Here is a 16,081-nt window from a genome sequence, read left to right as displayed (position 1 = left end):
AACTAACCAATTCCTACCTGCACCTGCTAATCACATGGTTATGTAGAAAAATGATACTTGATTAATAATCATAGTTGGAACAGTCTACAGCCATGAATATACAAGCCTAGACTTTAAAATTAAAAGTGTTACTATGATGAAGCTCTGCGTTAACACTTCCAGTGGAATGTCTAAATGGCCAGAGAAGACTAAAAAGAACAAGAAGAGAAGAACTTAAAGCAGAAGAGAAGGGCAGGCATTTTGTATGTATGGTTGTTGACATGCTATTTGGGATACTTTCATCCTTTTCACATGGGTTTGAGCTTCCTACTAATGTGCACTATGGGAGCCAGCAGCTGATGGCCCAAGTATCTGTGTCCCTGCCACTCATGTATTAGACCAAGACTCCAGGCTCCTGGCTTAAACCTGGCCTAGATCTGTCTGTTGCAGCCATTTGGGGAGTGAGCCAACAAATGTGAGATTGCTCTCTATGTGTCTGTCTCTGTCTCTGTGTGCCTCAATGCCTTTTACATAAACTAATAATTTAAGTGTGTCAGGATGGCCGAGCAATCTAAGGCACCAGACTTAATAAAAATAAGATGGAAAAATATGTTAATATTTTTAATAAAGCAATAACTAGTCTGAGGAAACTTACTCTCTCTCTTGTGCTGTGATTGTATTTTTGATGGCTTAATCAATACTTAGCAGTGATGACTTGGATGTCTATATATGTTAACCCTTTCCTAGCCAAAAATATTTTTATATTATATTCATAAACAGGTAAAGCTAAATTCTATTTTTTTTGATAGGCAGAGTCAGAAAGTGAGAGAGAGAAAGGTCTTCCTTCCATTGGTTCACCCCCCAGATGGCTGCCACAGCCAGCGTGCTACGCCGATCTAAAGCCAGGAGCCAGACACTTCCTCCTGGTCTCCCCAAGGACTTGGGCCATCCTCCACTGCCTTCCCGGGCCACAGCAGAGAGCTGGACTGGAAGAGGAGCAACCAGGACAGAATCCGGTGCCCCAAATGGGACTAGAACCCAGGGTGCCGGTGCCTCAGGTGGAGGATTAGCCTAGTGAGCCACAGTGCCAGCCGCTAAATTCTATTGTTAAGGAATGAATTCTTTTGTGTTAAAATTACAATATAAAACAAACAAATGGTCACCCTGAGAGATGGTTTAGCAGTCATTTTCAAGCAGGCAGCAGAGCTGTAACCAGGAAGAGGCAAAAAGAGCTTTAGAGGTGCTGACAACATTCTGCTTCTTGAACTGAAGTTGAACAAGCAGGTGTTACTATTCAGTGATTCATTAAGCAAAATTTATACCTTTTACAATATATGTTCTATGATTTCATTAATGTTTAATCCTATACCTATCTATCAATTTTTCTATAAACCTAAAACAAATCTTAAAAAAATTAATAAAAGGGAGTGTATTTAAGCCTAGTCTTTAAGATGCACAAGCCCCACATTGAAGTATCTGGGTCTGATTCCTAGCTCTGGCTCCTGACTCCAGCTTCCTGCTAATGCTGATCCCAGAACTCAGCAGTAATGGCTCAAATAATTATATTACTGTCATCACTGTGAGTGAACTAGAATATATTTCCAACTCCTGCCTCTAACATCTGCCCAGCATCTGCTTTAAGAACATTTAGGGTGGTAAACCAGTGGATGGGAGCTCTCTTCTCTATCTCACTTTCTCTTTGTCTTTGAAATAAAAACTACAAAAATGTAAATAAGTCTTTAAAAATATCTTTATTTAATTATTCATTTATTTATTTGAAATGGAGACAAAGGAAGAGATATCTTCTATCCACTGGTTTACTTCCCATATTCCCACAATAATAGGGTATTAGCCAGGCCAAAGCCAGGAGCCGGGAACTGTATCCTGGTCTCCCACATGGGTGTCAGGGATCCAAATATTTCAGCTACCGTCTACTGCCTTCCCAGCAATATTAACAGGGAGCCAGATTGGAAGCAGATTAGCAAGCACTCAAAACAATGCCCTGATATGGGTTACTGGTGTCATATTGTAGCAGCTTAACCAACTGTGTAACAATGTTGGCCCCTAAATAAATTTTTTAAAGGTTTAAATGAAATTACTACTTAAGAGATTATGATTTATATCTGCTTTGTGAACTGTAACTCAACAAATTTGAAACAGGAAGCAAAACAGAATTTCTAATAGGAGCTTTTCCACTGTTATACATCATTGATTGATTCATAGGTAGATTACAAACACACATGTGAACACACATTTATGTAGTTTATTTCTTCAGTAGATATTGTACTTAAAGCAACATTTCTAGTTTCTGGATGAGTACAAGAACCCCAATATCAGCTAAGATTTCTTAGTGAACTTTCTGGTTTACACAGAATTATACTGTAAATATTTTCCTCATCTTTATTTTCTTTTGTAACATGGTTTTACATTTTCTAATCAGCTCTTCTAGCTTATCTTCTATTAGGTTCTCTCAATCAAATTCTTTGGATAACTTGATATTTTCTCCCCCAAACTGAGGTAATACTTCTCTAGAAGCCTCCTCAGACAATCTCATGTTCAACCTAAACTAGAATCTGAATTAAAGTTCATATAGCATAAGTGATATATACATCAATACAAGCTAGAAGACTGGTTTTATGAGGCCAAAAGTAGTTCTCATGTCATAACACAATCTAAAATAAATACTGTTTGAACATTAATACAATAATTTATTCAAGGTTTTAACTTTTGCCAGCAACCTAACTCTGGGGAGGTTCCAAGACAGCAGAGTAGGGAGGGAGCTTACTGCCCTAGGCCAGGAGAAGATAGTTTTTAAAAAAGTAGAGATAGTGTAGTTTCAGGGAAGAGTTAGGAAAAAAATGGCAGAGGAAACTCCACCAAAATTAAAGAGGACACAGTGGTCTACATGGAGAGTGTAGGCACCCACGGCTCAGGACTCCAACACCAGAGAGACTAAGCACCAGCGCTGGGAAGTGAGGTAAGACCACAGTACCCCGAGCCACTGGCAAAAAAGCAGCAGAAAGAGGCTAGAGGGAATGAGGCTTGAAGCCCTGTGGGGGAAAGTGTACCAGCCAAACTAGAGAGGAAAAAAAAAAGTACAGTATGGATACATTTCTCTCTCTCCAATCACCTCACAAAGGCATACAAGCAGATAGAGTGGGCGCCATTTTGGGCATATATAACAGCTGCACCAGATTGTGTCTGCACTCAGCAATAAGCCAAGCTGAGACTCCTGAGGAGAAATAACAGGGGGCTAAGAGCTTGTGACTGTGTGAAGCTTCTGAACTGGGTCTGTGAAAAAAAAAAAAAAAAAACTGAGGGTGTATGGGATAATTCACAGTGTGGCTGGGATTTTGAGCAGTCTCAGTGGGAGATACCACAACCTTGGGGGTTCTTGGTTACCTAGGGAGAGACCTCACTGGGGAATCTGAACTTTCACTGAGGACTACACAGATCCTTTGTGTGGTCCTTGGGATAGAGCAGATGAATTTAATACCGACTGAGGCTAGTGCTCAGGCACTGGTTTCCATTGAGGAGAAGAGCCCAGCTCAATAGAATGTATTTCCTTTCTGATTAAGAGAGAGAAGATTTAACAAGCCAAAACTGGGTATGTCACCTTAGGCATGCCCTTTTTCCTGGAGAAATGAATAGAGCTCTCTGCCACACCCACTACAAGCCTCTAGAGATTCACTGAAAGTAGACAGTCTACTTACCTACAGAGTCAGTACAATGATAAAAGCTGCCACAGCAGGAAAAAAAAATTAAAAAACAAACCAACAAGTATCTCCACAAATGCCAAACAACAAACTCAACAATCCAAGAAATAAGGAAGACAAAATGACACTCCCAAAAGAACACAAAACCTGAATAATAAATTATGAAGATGATGCAATAGAAGAAATGCCAGAAATGGAACTCAAAAAATTGATCATAAGATTACTTAGAAGTAATCAAGAGCAAACACACTAACTACTGAAATCCATGCAGACATGAAAGAAAATCCCTCCCATGAAATTGAAATCTTAAGGAGGGATCAAAATGAAATGAAGAATTCAATAGAACAAATAAAAAAAATGTAGTAGAGACCCTTAAAAATAGAATCAGTGAGGCAGAAGAGAGAATATCAGACTTAGAAGACAGAGCACAGGAAAGTATACAGTTAAACCAAAGACAAGAAAAGGAAATTAGAAATCTAAAAAACACTGTTGAGAGTCTACAGGATACTAAAAAAATAAATAAATAAATAAATAAATAAATAAATAATTCAGGATCTAGGAGTTCCTGAAGGCATGGAGAGAGAGAAAGGATTAGAAGGCCTTTTTAGTGAAATACTAGCAGGAAACTTCCTAGGTTTGGAAAAAGAGATGTCCAAGTACAGGAAGCACACAGAACTCCCAATAAACACGACCAGAAAAGATCCTCACCACCATATTGTAATCAAACTCACCACAGTGAAACATAAAGAGAACATTCTAAAATGTGAAAGAGAGAAATGCAAGATTACTTTCAGAGGATCTCCAATTAGACTCACAGCAGACTTCTCATCAGAAAACTGGCAGGCTAGGAGAGAATGGCGAGATATAGTCCAAGTCCTAAGAGAAAAAAACTCATCCCAGAATAGAAGAGCCTGCAAGCTCTCATTTGTGAATGAAAGTGAAATAAAGACCTTTCATAGCAAACAAAAATGGAAAGAATTTGTCACCACTCATCCAGACCTGCAAAAGATGGTTAAAGATGTGTTACACACAGAAACACAGAAACATCAATACGAAGGAAGATAAAGGAAGAAAACCTCTCAGTAAAAGATCACATGAAGTTCAAAGCATATATTAGAAATATCTTTGGAAAAATGGCAGGGCAAATTAATTACTTATCATTAGTCACATTGAATGTAAATGGCCTCAACTCTCCAGTTAAAAGGCATAGACTGGCTGAATAGATTGAAAAATGAAGCCCATATATTTGTTGCTTACAAGAAACACATCCTTCCAACAAAGGTGCATGCAGAATGAAAGTGAAAGGTTGGAGAAATATATTCCATGCCAACAGAAACCAAAAAAGAGCTGATGTAGCCATCTTAATATCAGACAAAATAGACTTTAACAGAAAAAACTGCTAAAAGAGACAAAAAATATTTGGTAAATCAACAACAGGAGTCACTGTGCACATACTCCCCATGCAGGACTTCTGTCCTTAATATGTTGTACTATGAAAATTAATGGTAAAAATAGTCTTCAAACAGTACTTTATACTTTGTGTGTCTGTATGGGTGAAAACTTGAAATCTTTACTAAGTACATACTAAGTTGATCTTCTTTATATAAATATAATTAAAAATGAATCTTAATGAAGAATGGGATGTGAGAGCGAGTAGGAGATGGGATGGTTTGCGGGTGGCAGGGTGGTTATGGGGGGGAGGGGGGAGAATCACTATAATCCAAAAGTTGTACCTTTGAAATTTATATTTATTAAATGAAAGTTTTCTAAAATTATAAATAAATAAATAAATGAGACAAAGAAAGGCACTATATAATGAATAAGGGATCAATTCAACAGGAAGATGTAACCATTATAAATGTATATGCACCTAGTTACAGGGCACCTGGCTATTTAAAAGAAATGTTAAGGGTATTGGAGGACTTCAATACTCCACTTGCAGCAATGGACAGATTAACCAGACAGAAAATTAACAAGGAAACAGCAGATTTAATCAACACTACAGACTAAATAGACCTAAAAGACACATACAGAACTTTTCATCCTACAGTTGCAGAATACACATTCTTCTCACCATTGCATGGAACTTTCTCTAGGATTGACCACATACTAGGCCATAAAGCAAGTCTCTCCAAATCCAAAAGAATCAAAATAATACCATGTGTCTTCTCAGACCACAATGGAGTAAAGCTGGAAATTAGCTACTCAGGAATCCCTAGAGCATATGCAAACACATGGAGAATGAACAACATGCTCCAAGGGGTCATAGAAAAATCAAAAAATAAATAAAAAATTTCTGGAAGCAAATGAAGATAACAACACTACATATCAAAACTTACGGGATAAAGGAAAAGAAGTTTTAAGAGGAAAGTTTATAGCAATAGGTGCCTACATCAAGAAATTGTAAAAGTACCAAATAAATGAGCTGCCCATGCATCTCAAGGATCTAGAAAAACTGCAGCAAACCAAACCCAAAACAAATAAGAAAAAATAATTAAAATTAGAAAAGAAATTAACAAAATTGAATCCAAAAAAAATTATAAAAGGTCAGCAAGATGAAGAGCTCGTTTTTTGAAAAATAACCAAAATTGACATCCCATTGGCCCAACTAACTAAAAAAAAGGAGAAAAGGCCCAAATCAATAAAATCAGAGATGAAAAAAACAGAATATAACAACAGACACACAGAAATAAAAAGAGTCATCAGAAATTACTACAAAGAGTTTATGCCAACAAACTGGGAAATCTAGCAGAAATGGATGGATTTCTGGACACATACAACCTACCTAAATTGAACCATGAAGACATAGAAAACCTAAACAGACCCATAACAAAGACAGAAATTGAATTGGCAATAAAGTCCCTCCCAACAAAGAAAAGCCCAGGACTGGATGGATTCACTGCTGAATTCTAACAAGACATTTAAAGAAGAACTAACTCCAATTATTCTTAAGCTATTCAAAACAATTGAAAGAGAGGGAGGGCTGGCGCCATGGCTCAACAGGCTAATCCTCCACCTAGCGGCGCCGGCACACCAGGTTCTAGTCCCGGTCGGGGCACCGGATTATGTCCCGGTTGCCCCTCTTCCAGGACAGCTCTCTGCTATGGCCTGGGAGTGCAGTGGAGGATGGCCAAGTATTTGGGCCCTGCACCCCAAGGGAGACCAGGAGAAGCACCTGGCTCCTGCCTTCGGATCGGCCACAGCGCGCTGTCCGCGGCAGCCATTGGAGGGTGAACCAAAAGCAAAAGGAAGACCTTTCTCTCTGTCTCTCTCTCTCTCACTGTCCGCCCTGCCTGTCAAAAAATAAAAAAATAAATAAAAAATAAATAAAGAGAGGGAATCTGCCCAAATTCTGTATATGAAGTCAGCATCACCTTAATTCCTAAATGTGAAAACGATGCAGCAGAGAAAGAGAATTACAGACCAATATCCCTGATGAACATAGATGCAAAAACCCTCAATAAAATTCTACCCAATAAATTCCAACAACACATCAGAAAGATCATCCACCCAAATCAAGTGGGATTTATCCCTGGTATGCAGGGATGGTTCAGCATTCTCATATCAATCAATGTGATACACCACATTAACAAACTGCAGAAGAAAAACCATATGACTATCTCAATAGATGCAGACAAAGCATTTGATAAAATACAACAAACTTCCATGATAAAAACTCTAAGCAAATTGAGTATAGAAGGAACATTCCTCCTTTTTTGATGGCCCGTTTTTTCTACTGGGATCTCATTCACAGAGATCTTTCATTTAGGTAAGACTAGATCTACAAAATATTAAAGAAATAGAAGATACCAAAATATGGAATATTTTCCATGTTCATTGATTGGAAGAATCAATATCCTCAAAATGTCTATTCTTCTGACAGCAATTTGCAGATTAAATGCAATACTAATCAAAATACCAAAGATATTCTTCTCATATCTAGAATAAATGATGAAGAAATTCATGTGGAGGAACAGGAGACCTTGAATAGCTAAAGCAATCTTATATAACAAAAACAGAGGGAGGCATCACAATACCAGATTTCATGACATACAACAGGGCAAGGGCAGTTGTAAACAAAACAGCCTGGTAGTGGTTTGAAACACATGGGTAGACCAACGGAACAGAATAGAAACACCAGAAATCAATTCAAAATTTTACAACCAACTTATATTTGGTCAAGGAGCTGAAACTAATTCCTGGAGCAAGGACAGTCTCTTCAACAAATGATGCTGGGAAAACTGGATATTCACATGTAGAAGTATGAAGCAAGACCTCTACCTTACACATGTCTACCTTACACGTTACACAAAAATCCTCTCAACATGGTTTAAAGATCTATATCTATGACCCAACAATATCAAATTATTAGAAACATCAGCAAAACCCTTTAAGATACAGGCACAGGCAAAGACTTCTTGGAAAAGACCCCAGAGGCACAGACAGCCAAAGCCAAAATTAACTGGGATTGCATCAAATTGAGAAGCTTCTGCACTGCAAAAGAAACAGGAAAGTGAAGAAGCAATCAAGGGAATGGGAAAAATAGTTGCAAATTATACAACTAATAAAGGATTATCAAGTAACTCCATCGCAAGAAAACAACACACTTAAGAGATGGGCCAAGGACCTAAATAGACATTTTTCAAAAGAGGAAATCCACATATCCAACAGGCACATGCAAATATGTTCAGGATCACTAGCCATCAGGGAAATGCAAATCAAACCCACAATGAGGTTTCACCTGACCCCAGTTAGAGTGGTTTACATACAGAAATCAACTAACAACAGAGGCTGACGAGGATGTGGGCAAAAAGGGACACTAATCCACTGTTGGTGGGAATGCAAACTGGAAAATCCACTATGAAAGATAGTTTGGAGATTCCTCAGAAACCTGAATATAGCCCTACGACATAACCTGGCATCACACTCCTTGGAATTTACCCAAAGGAAATTAAATTGGCAAATAAAAGAGCTGTCTGCACCACCATGTTTATTGCATCTCAATTCACAAAAGCTAAGACATGGAAGCAACCTAAATGCCCATCAACAGAAGACTGGATAAAGAAATTATGGGATATGTACTCTATAGAATATTATACAGCAGTAAAAAAATGAAATCTGGTCATTTGCAACAAAATGGAGGAATCTGGGAAACATCATGCTGAGTGAAATAAGCCAGTCCCAAAGGGACAAACATCATATGTTCTTCCTAATATGTGACAACTAGCTAAGAAACTAAAAGAAAACCTGTAGAAATGAAACTGACACTATAAGAAGCAATGACTCGATGAGCCTTTGTCCTGACTGTCGAGGAACAGCTTACAATTTTATTCTTTTTAGTACTTTGTTTTTTCACTCAATACCATCAGTTGAACTCTTTACTTAACACAGAATTGTTCTTAGGTGTTTAAATCCAATTGAAATTGATCCCTCTTAAAAATAAGAGTGGGAATAAGAGTGGGAGGAGATGTACAGTTCGACACACATTCCCTCAAACTTACCACTGAGGATCAGGCTATAAACTTGCCATGGGACTCCAAATCCCATTAATTTGGCAGGTACCAATGCCATCTTACTAAAGTGATCAGTTTAAGTACATAACTGATCCTAAAGACAGGATTAAAGTTAAATGGATCACATAAATAAGACCAAGTGCCTGCTAATAATAATTGATAGAATTAAAAAGGAGAGAATGATCCAACATGGGAAGCAGGACACACAGCAGACTCATAGAATGACAAATGCCCTAAAGAGCACTCTGGCCTCAGAATCAGCCCTTAACGCATTCAGACCTGCTTAAAAGCCCTTTAGAGCATTTCAAGCATGGGAAGCCAAGACACTGTGGCAAAAAAAATGACCTACATGAAAGATCTCTGTAAGTGAGATCCCAGGGAAAAGATGGGGCCAAAGAAGGAGGTAACTTTCTCTGAAGGGAGGAGAGAACTTCTATTTTGATTATAGCCTTGTCTAAATAATGTCAGAGTTTGTGGACTCAAGAGGCTTCCATAAACTTGGCAGCTCATGTAAAGAGACTCAGGTGATCATTGACATTATAAATAAGAGTGCCAGTTGTTAAATCAACAACAGGAATCACGGTGCACTCACTCCCCATGTAGGACCTCTGCTCTTAATGTGTTATACTATGAGAATTAATGGTAAAACTAGTCTTCAAATAATACTTTATACTTTGTGTGTCTGTGTGGGTGAGAACTATTGAAATATTTACTTATCATAGAGTTGATCTTCTTTATATAAATATAATTAAAATGAATCTTAATGAAGAATGGGATGGGAGATGGAATAGGAAGTGGGAGGGTTTGGGGGTGGGAAGGCAGGTACAGGGGAAGAACTGCTATAATCTAAAAGTTGTTTTATAAAAAATTATATTTATTAAATAAAAGCTTTCTAAAAAATAACCTAACTCCACAAACTCAGTTCCATAGAATTACAGAAACTCTCAACATTGAAAAATTTGATTCCAGATATTAGCAAGGAATATTATCCATGATAAAAGTAGATATGGATAAAGAACCAGTCCCATCATGGTGGTGCTTCTTGATCTAGCTACATGGCTATGTGCTGTCACAGAGCAAAATCAAAATTCTTAAAACCTAGACTCCTATGAAGTGGTCATAGAAGTTCTCAAACTAAGGTGTACATCTTACAAAACCATAGAGAAGCATGTCATTTCCCCATGATATAGTCACAATGAACTCTTGTAAAAAAGTTGGTTTGGAAGATAAATGTTTGTCTGAACCATCAATGGAGGAACAAATTACAAACAGGGACCTTGATGATGAAAGGTTGGAAACCACTGCTCTAGAAAAGAGTTAATTAGGCTATTTGTATTCCAACAGAATCTAGCATATACAGGTTGATTTTTATAAGTCTCTAAAGTGATTAACATGTGAATTAACATTAAGGAGACAACATTATAAGGTACCACTGCAAGTGTGCTCTGTATAATATCAGTTGAAACCCAATCAGACAGGGATGCCCACTCTCACCATTGCTATTTAATATAGTCTTAGAAGTTTTAGCCAGAGCCATTAGGCAAGAAAAAGAAATAAACGGGATACAAATTGGGAAGGAGGAAGTCAAACTATCCCTATTTTTAGATGACATGCTTCTATACATGGGGGATCTAAAGACTCCACTAAGAGACTATTGGAACTCATAGAAGAGTTTGGTAAAGTGGCAGGATACAAAATTAATTCACAGAAATCAACAGCCTTTGTATACACAGACAATGCTGTGGCTGAGAAAGAACTAAGATCAATCCCATTCACAATAGCCACAAAAACAATTAAGTACCTTGGAATAAATTTAAACAAGGATGCCAAATATCTCTTCTATGAGAACTACAAAATATTAAAGAAATAAAAGATACAAAAAAATGGGAAATTCTTCCATGTTCATGGACTGGAAGAATCAATATCATCAAAATGTCTATTCTTCCAACAGCAATTTACAGATTCAATACAATACCAATCAAAATACCAAAGACATTTTTCTCAGATCTAGAATAAATGATGCTGAAATTCACATGGAGGAACAGGAGACCTCGAATAGCTAAAGCAATCTTATACAACAAAAGCAAAGCCAAGGCATAACAATACTAGACTTCAAGACATACTATAGGGCAGTTAGAATCAAAACAACCTGGTAATGATCAGAAACACATGGATAGACCAATGGAACAGAATAGAAACACCAGAAATCAATCCATACATCTACAGCCAACTTATATTTGACAAAGGAGCTAAAACCAATTCCTGGAGCAAGGACAGTCTTCAACAAATGGTGCTGGGAAAACTGGATGTCCACATGTAGAAGTATGAAGCAAGACCCCTACCTTATACCCTACACAAAAATCCACCCGAAATATGTTGAAGATCTTAATCTATACCATGATGCCATCAAACAAATCGAGAACATTGGGAAAACCCTACAAGACATGGGCAAAGGCAAAGAATTCCGGGAAAAGACCCCAATGGCACAGGTAGTCAAAGCCAAAATGAACAAATGGGATTACCTCAAATTGAGAAGCTTTCACACAGCTAAAGAAACAGGAAAGTGAAGAGGAAACCAACAGAATGGGAGAAATTATTTACAAACTACACAACTGATAAAGGATTAATAACCAGAATCTACAAAGGGATCAAGAAACTCCACCACAACAAATCAAACCACCCACTTAAGAGATGGGCCAAGGACCTAAATAGACATTTTTCAAAAGAGGAAATCCAAATGGCCAACAGACACATGAAAATATGTTCAGGATCACTAGCCATCAGGGAAATGCAAATCAAACCCACAATGAGGTTTCACCTGACCCCAGTTAGAGTAGCTTACATACAGAAATCAACAAGCAAAAAATGCTGGAGAGGATATGGGGAAAAGGACCCTAACCCACTCTTGGTGGGAATGTGAACTGGTAAAGCCACTATGGAAAACACTATGAAGATATCTCAAAAATCTGAACATAGACCTACCATATGACCCAGCCATCCCACTCCTGGGAATTTACCCAAGAGAAATGAAAACAGTAAACAAAAGAGCTATGTGCACCTCCTTATTTATTGCAACTCAACTCACAATAAGTAAGACATAGAAGCAACCTAAATGCCCATCAACAGAAGACTGGATAAAGAAATTGTGGGTTATGTACACTAGGGAATATTACACAGCATTAAAAAAAGAAATCTGGTCATTTGCAATAAAATGGAGCAAGCAGGAAAACTTCATACTTAGTGAAATAACCCAGTACCAAAGAGACAATACCATATGTTCCTGATTTCGGAGAATAGTGCTCCAAAAATGAAAATTATAGAAGTGAAATGACACTTTTACCCAAGAGAAATGAAAACAGTAAACAAAAGAGCTATGTGCAATGACTTGAGTAGTCCTCGATCTGACTGTTGAGGGACAGGTTAAGATTGTTACTTTTTATTTTGTATATCCTTTTTTGTTTTTTGTTTTGTTTTGTTTTGTTTTTCTGTTTTCTTTCTTTTCATTTCTCTTCTTCACACTATATACTGAACTCCTCATGTAACATAGAGTTAACCACAGGTATTTTAAGTCAATTAGAAAAAGATCTCAGTTAAAAATAAGAGGTGAATGAGGTAGTCTACAACTGTAGGACAATATAGTTCTTCATACAGTCCTACAGACTTACTTCTAAGGGTACAGCCTAAAAACTTTTCACAGGACTCCAAACCCATAAAAGTCGGTGGTTTAAATGCCATCTTAACTGTTAAAATGAACATATTAAATGTCAAAGTCAACATATAGATGGGTTTAAGTGTAAAAGTGATCATATAAATAACATTAAGTTCCTGGTAATAATAATAATAGAATTAAAAAGGAAGGAAAGTCCAATATGAGGAGCAGTCTGAGACAGCAGACTCCTAGAATGACATTATCTGTAAAAAACACTCTGACCTCAGAATCAACCCTAGAGGCTTCCTGGTCTGGCTGAAAGGCCTGTGAGAGCATTTCAGTCATGGAAAGCCAAGACTCTGTGGCAAAAAAATATCCTACACAGAGGATCTTTGTAAGACCTCAGTGGAAAGAAAGGGCCCTCAAAGAAGAATATACTCTTCTCTGAAGGGAGGAGAGAATATTCACTTTGCTTATGAACATGTCCAAATACAGATGGAATCTATGGTAACAGAAGGTTTCCATAGCTTTCACAGCACATGGCAAGAGCCTCGGGTGATCACTGACCTCATAAATAAGAGTGTTAATTGTGAAAAGAACAAAAGAAGTTACTGTGCACTTGCTTCCCATATAGGACCTCCATCCCTAATGAGTTGTACTACGAGAATCAACTGCAAATTTTGTTCCCAAACTGCACTCTATATGTTGTGTGTGTGCATGAGTGCAAATTGTTGAAGTCTATTCTTAGCATGGTGTTGTTCCTCTATATATAAAGTCAAACTAAAAATGAACCATAATGAGGAAGGAGATGGGAGAGTGAGAGGGATATAGGTTGGGAGTTGGTTGGGGATAGATATGGGGGAAAGAACCACTATATTCCTAAAGTTGTATCTATGAAAAATGCATTCATTAAATAAAAAATTAAAAAAAGAAACACTATCATACTTTGTGTTGCAGGGCTAACTCAATTTGGAGAAACAGAAGTACCAATCACCTAGTGCTGCAAAAAGGATTGTTTATGCAAGGTCATATTTGTCTGTTCTTGGTATGAATTGTTTGATTTTTTCCAAGAAGTAGGGAATTCTGCTTTTCTTCTGAAGGTTGAATGAGATATTTCATAAAACACACTGCACTGATATATTCCTAACATGATATTTTTAAATGAGGATCTTGGATGACCAGAGTTAAACTGTCATGACTACCACACCCTTAGGCTGCATAATGCTATGGAAATTCCTTAACTTCTCTGAACTTGTGATTCTTGAGAATAATGTGTAGTTGAAGGCCAAACAAGCAAAAAGTATACACATGAAATGCTTTTGAAAAGTAAGGGTAAAACTTAAAGGAGGTTATGATTATGTACAAGAACATTTTATGAAGTTCACAGGAAATTTGTTGTATCTTTTCCATTTTTCCAAAACGTTTTTGAAACTCTGTCTGTTAAATAGATACACATACACACACACACACACTTTATGGAACCCTATGTTCCCTATGACCTTCTATTGTTAAATTTTTAAGTCTTTTTAGAAGTGCTATTTTTCAGGTCAAGTTCAAGAGGGATTTGTCAGCATGAACTGTTACCAAAAGCAGAATGTGTCAACTTCATCAAATTCAAACATAAATTTAAGTCCCTTGAAGATAACTACAATCCCTATTCATGATTAGTAGGAACAAAGGTTTGCCAATTATACATGTCAAACTGAAGTACAATACAAAGAACATAAAACATAGAAAAAATCTTTTTTGATAACAAATTGTGATGGTTAATGTTATTTGTCAATTTAGCTGGATCATGGAGCTCCCAGACATTTGGTTAAGTATCATTTCTGTATATGTCTGTGACAGTGTTTCCAGATGAGATTAGTATTTGAATCAGAGGGCTCAGTAGAGCAGACCGCCCACTGCAATGTGAGTGGATAACATCCAATCTGTTGAGGGTGTAGCTAGAACAAAAGGCACAAGGAGAGAGGATTCACTCTTCTGATTGACTGCTCAGGGTGGGCAATTATTCTTCCGCCTTGGGACTGAGACATCATTGGGTCTACTGTCACTACAGTAGACAATGAGTCATCTTCACTGGGGGCTCCCACAGTTTATATAAATCCTTCCCTATAGAAAGAGCTTCTATCCATCCCCATCAGAGAAGGAGTTACCTTGTGCCCCCACAGGGGAAGGGTGATTGCCATGCCACATCACCCAGGGCCAGAATTACCATTGCTTTACCCCATCCCAACCCCTACCATCACGTCTATTGATACTGCTGTCCCCAGCCCTCCATCATAGTGTATAAGCTCTACATCCATCCATAATGCATGCATGCCCAAATCCAGGCTCTGCAACTATCAGTGGGCACCCCCATACCTCAGGCACTGCTTCAGCCATGATCATCTATGCACAAATGAATGAGACCAGCACCAAGGGGTATTTATCTCCCCCTCCTCCCATAAAGAATACAAGGACAGGAAGACTAGCATTTGCCACAAAATAGTCCAAGAGTTCTTGCCACCACTGTGCACAGCTGCAGCCTTAACTGAGAATTATTTCCAGTTTAATTCTTCTAGTACAAAAGTCATTAATAAATGTTAGTTGATCTTGTTCAATATCCAGTGAAATATTTCAAATGACCTTATCCCACATTATAGAATAAATTTATCATTCAGTCCTGGACTTTCTCAATGTGTAGAATGTAACTAGCTTTATTTTCCTACTACAGTAATGGCAAGGGGTTTGTAGCTAACACTGATTAATCACTAGCATGTCAGGAAATCTGTTGACCAATTTGACAGATATTAATCCATTTGACCCTCATATAAACCTCAGCAGGAGATGGTACTATTATGCTCATTTTATAGATTAGAAAACAAAGAGGTTAAGTATCTTTCTCCAGTTTACTCATCTAATAAGTGGGGAAGACTTGAACCATGATTTGTCTCTCTAAAGAGAGAGAAAGAGAGAGAGCTGTCCCTTCATCCTCTATTTATTTTTATTTGACAGGTAGAGTTGTAGACAGTGAGAGAGAGACAGAGAGAAAGGTCTTCCTTCTGCTGGTTCACTCCCCAAATGGCCGCCATGGCCGGCGCTGCGCGGATCCGAAGCCAGGAGCCAGGTGTTTCCCCCTGGTCTCCCATGTAGGTGCAGGGGCCCAAGCACTTGGACCATCCTCCACTGCCTTCCCGGGCCACAGCAGAGAGCCAGACTGCAAGAGGAGCAACCGGCACTAG

Source organism: Oryctolagus cuniculus, chromosome 4 (assembly GCF_964237555.1).
Source record: "Oryctolagus cuniculus chromosome 4, mOryCun1.1, whole genome shotgun sequence".
NCBI classification, from domain to species: domain Eukaryota; kingdom Metazoa; phylum Chordata; class Mammalia; order Lagomorpha; family Leporidae; genus Oryctolagus; species Oryctolagus cuniculus.
The sequence above is the reverse complement of the archived record's forward strand: the minus strand, read 5'-3'. Positions refer to the sequence as shown.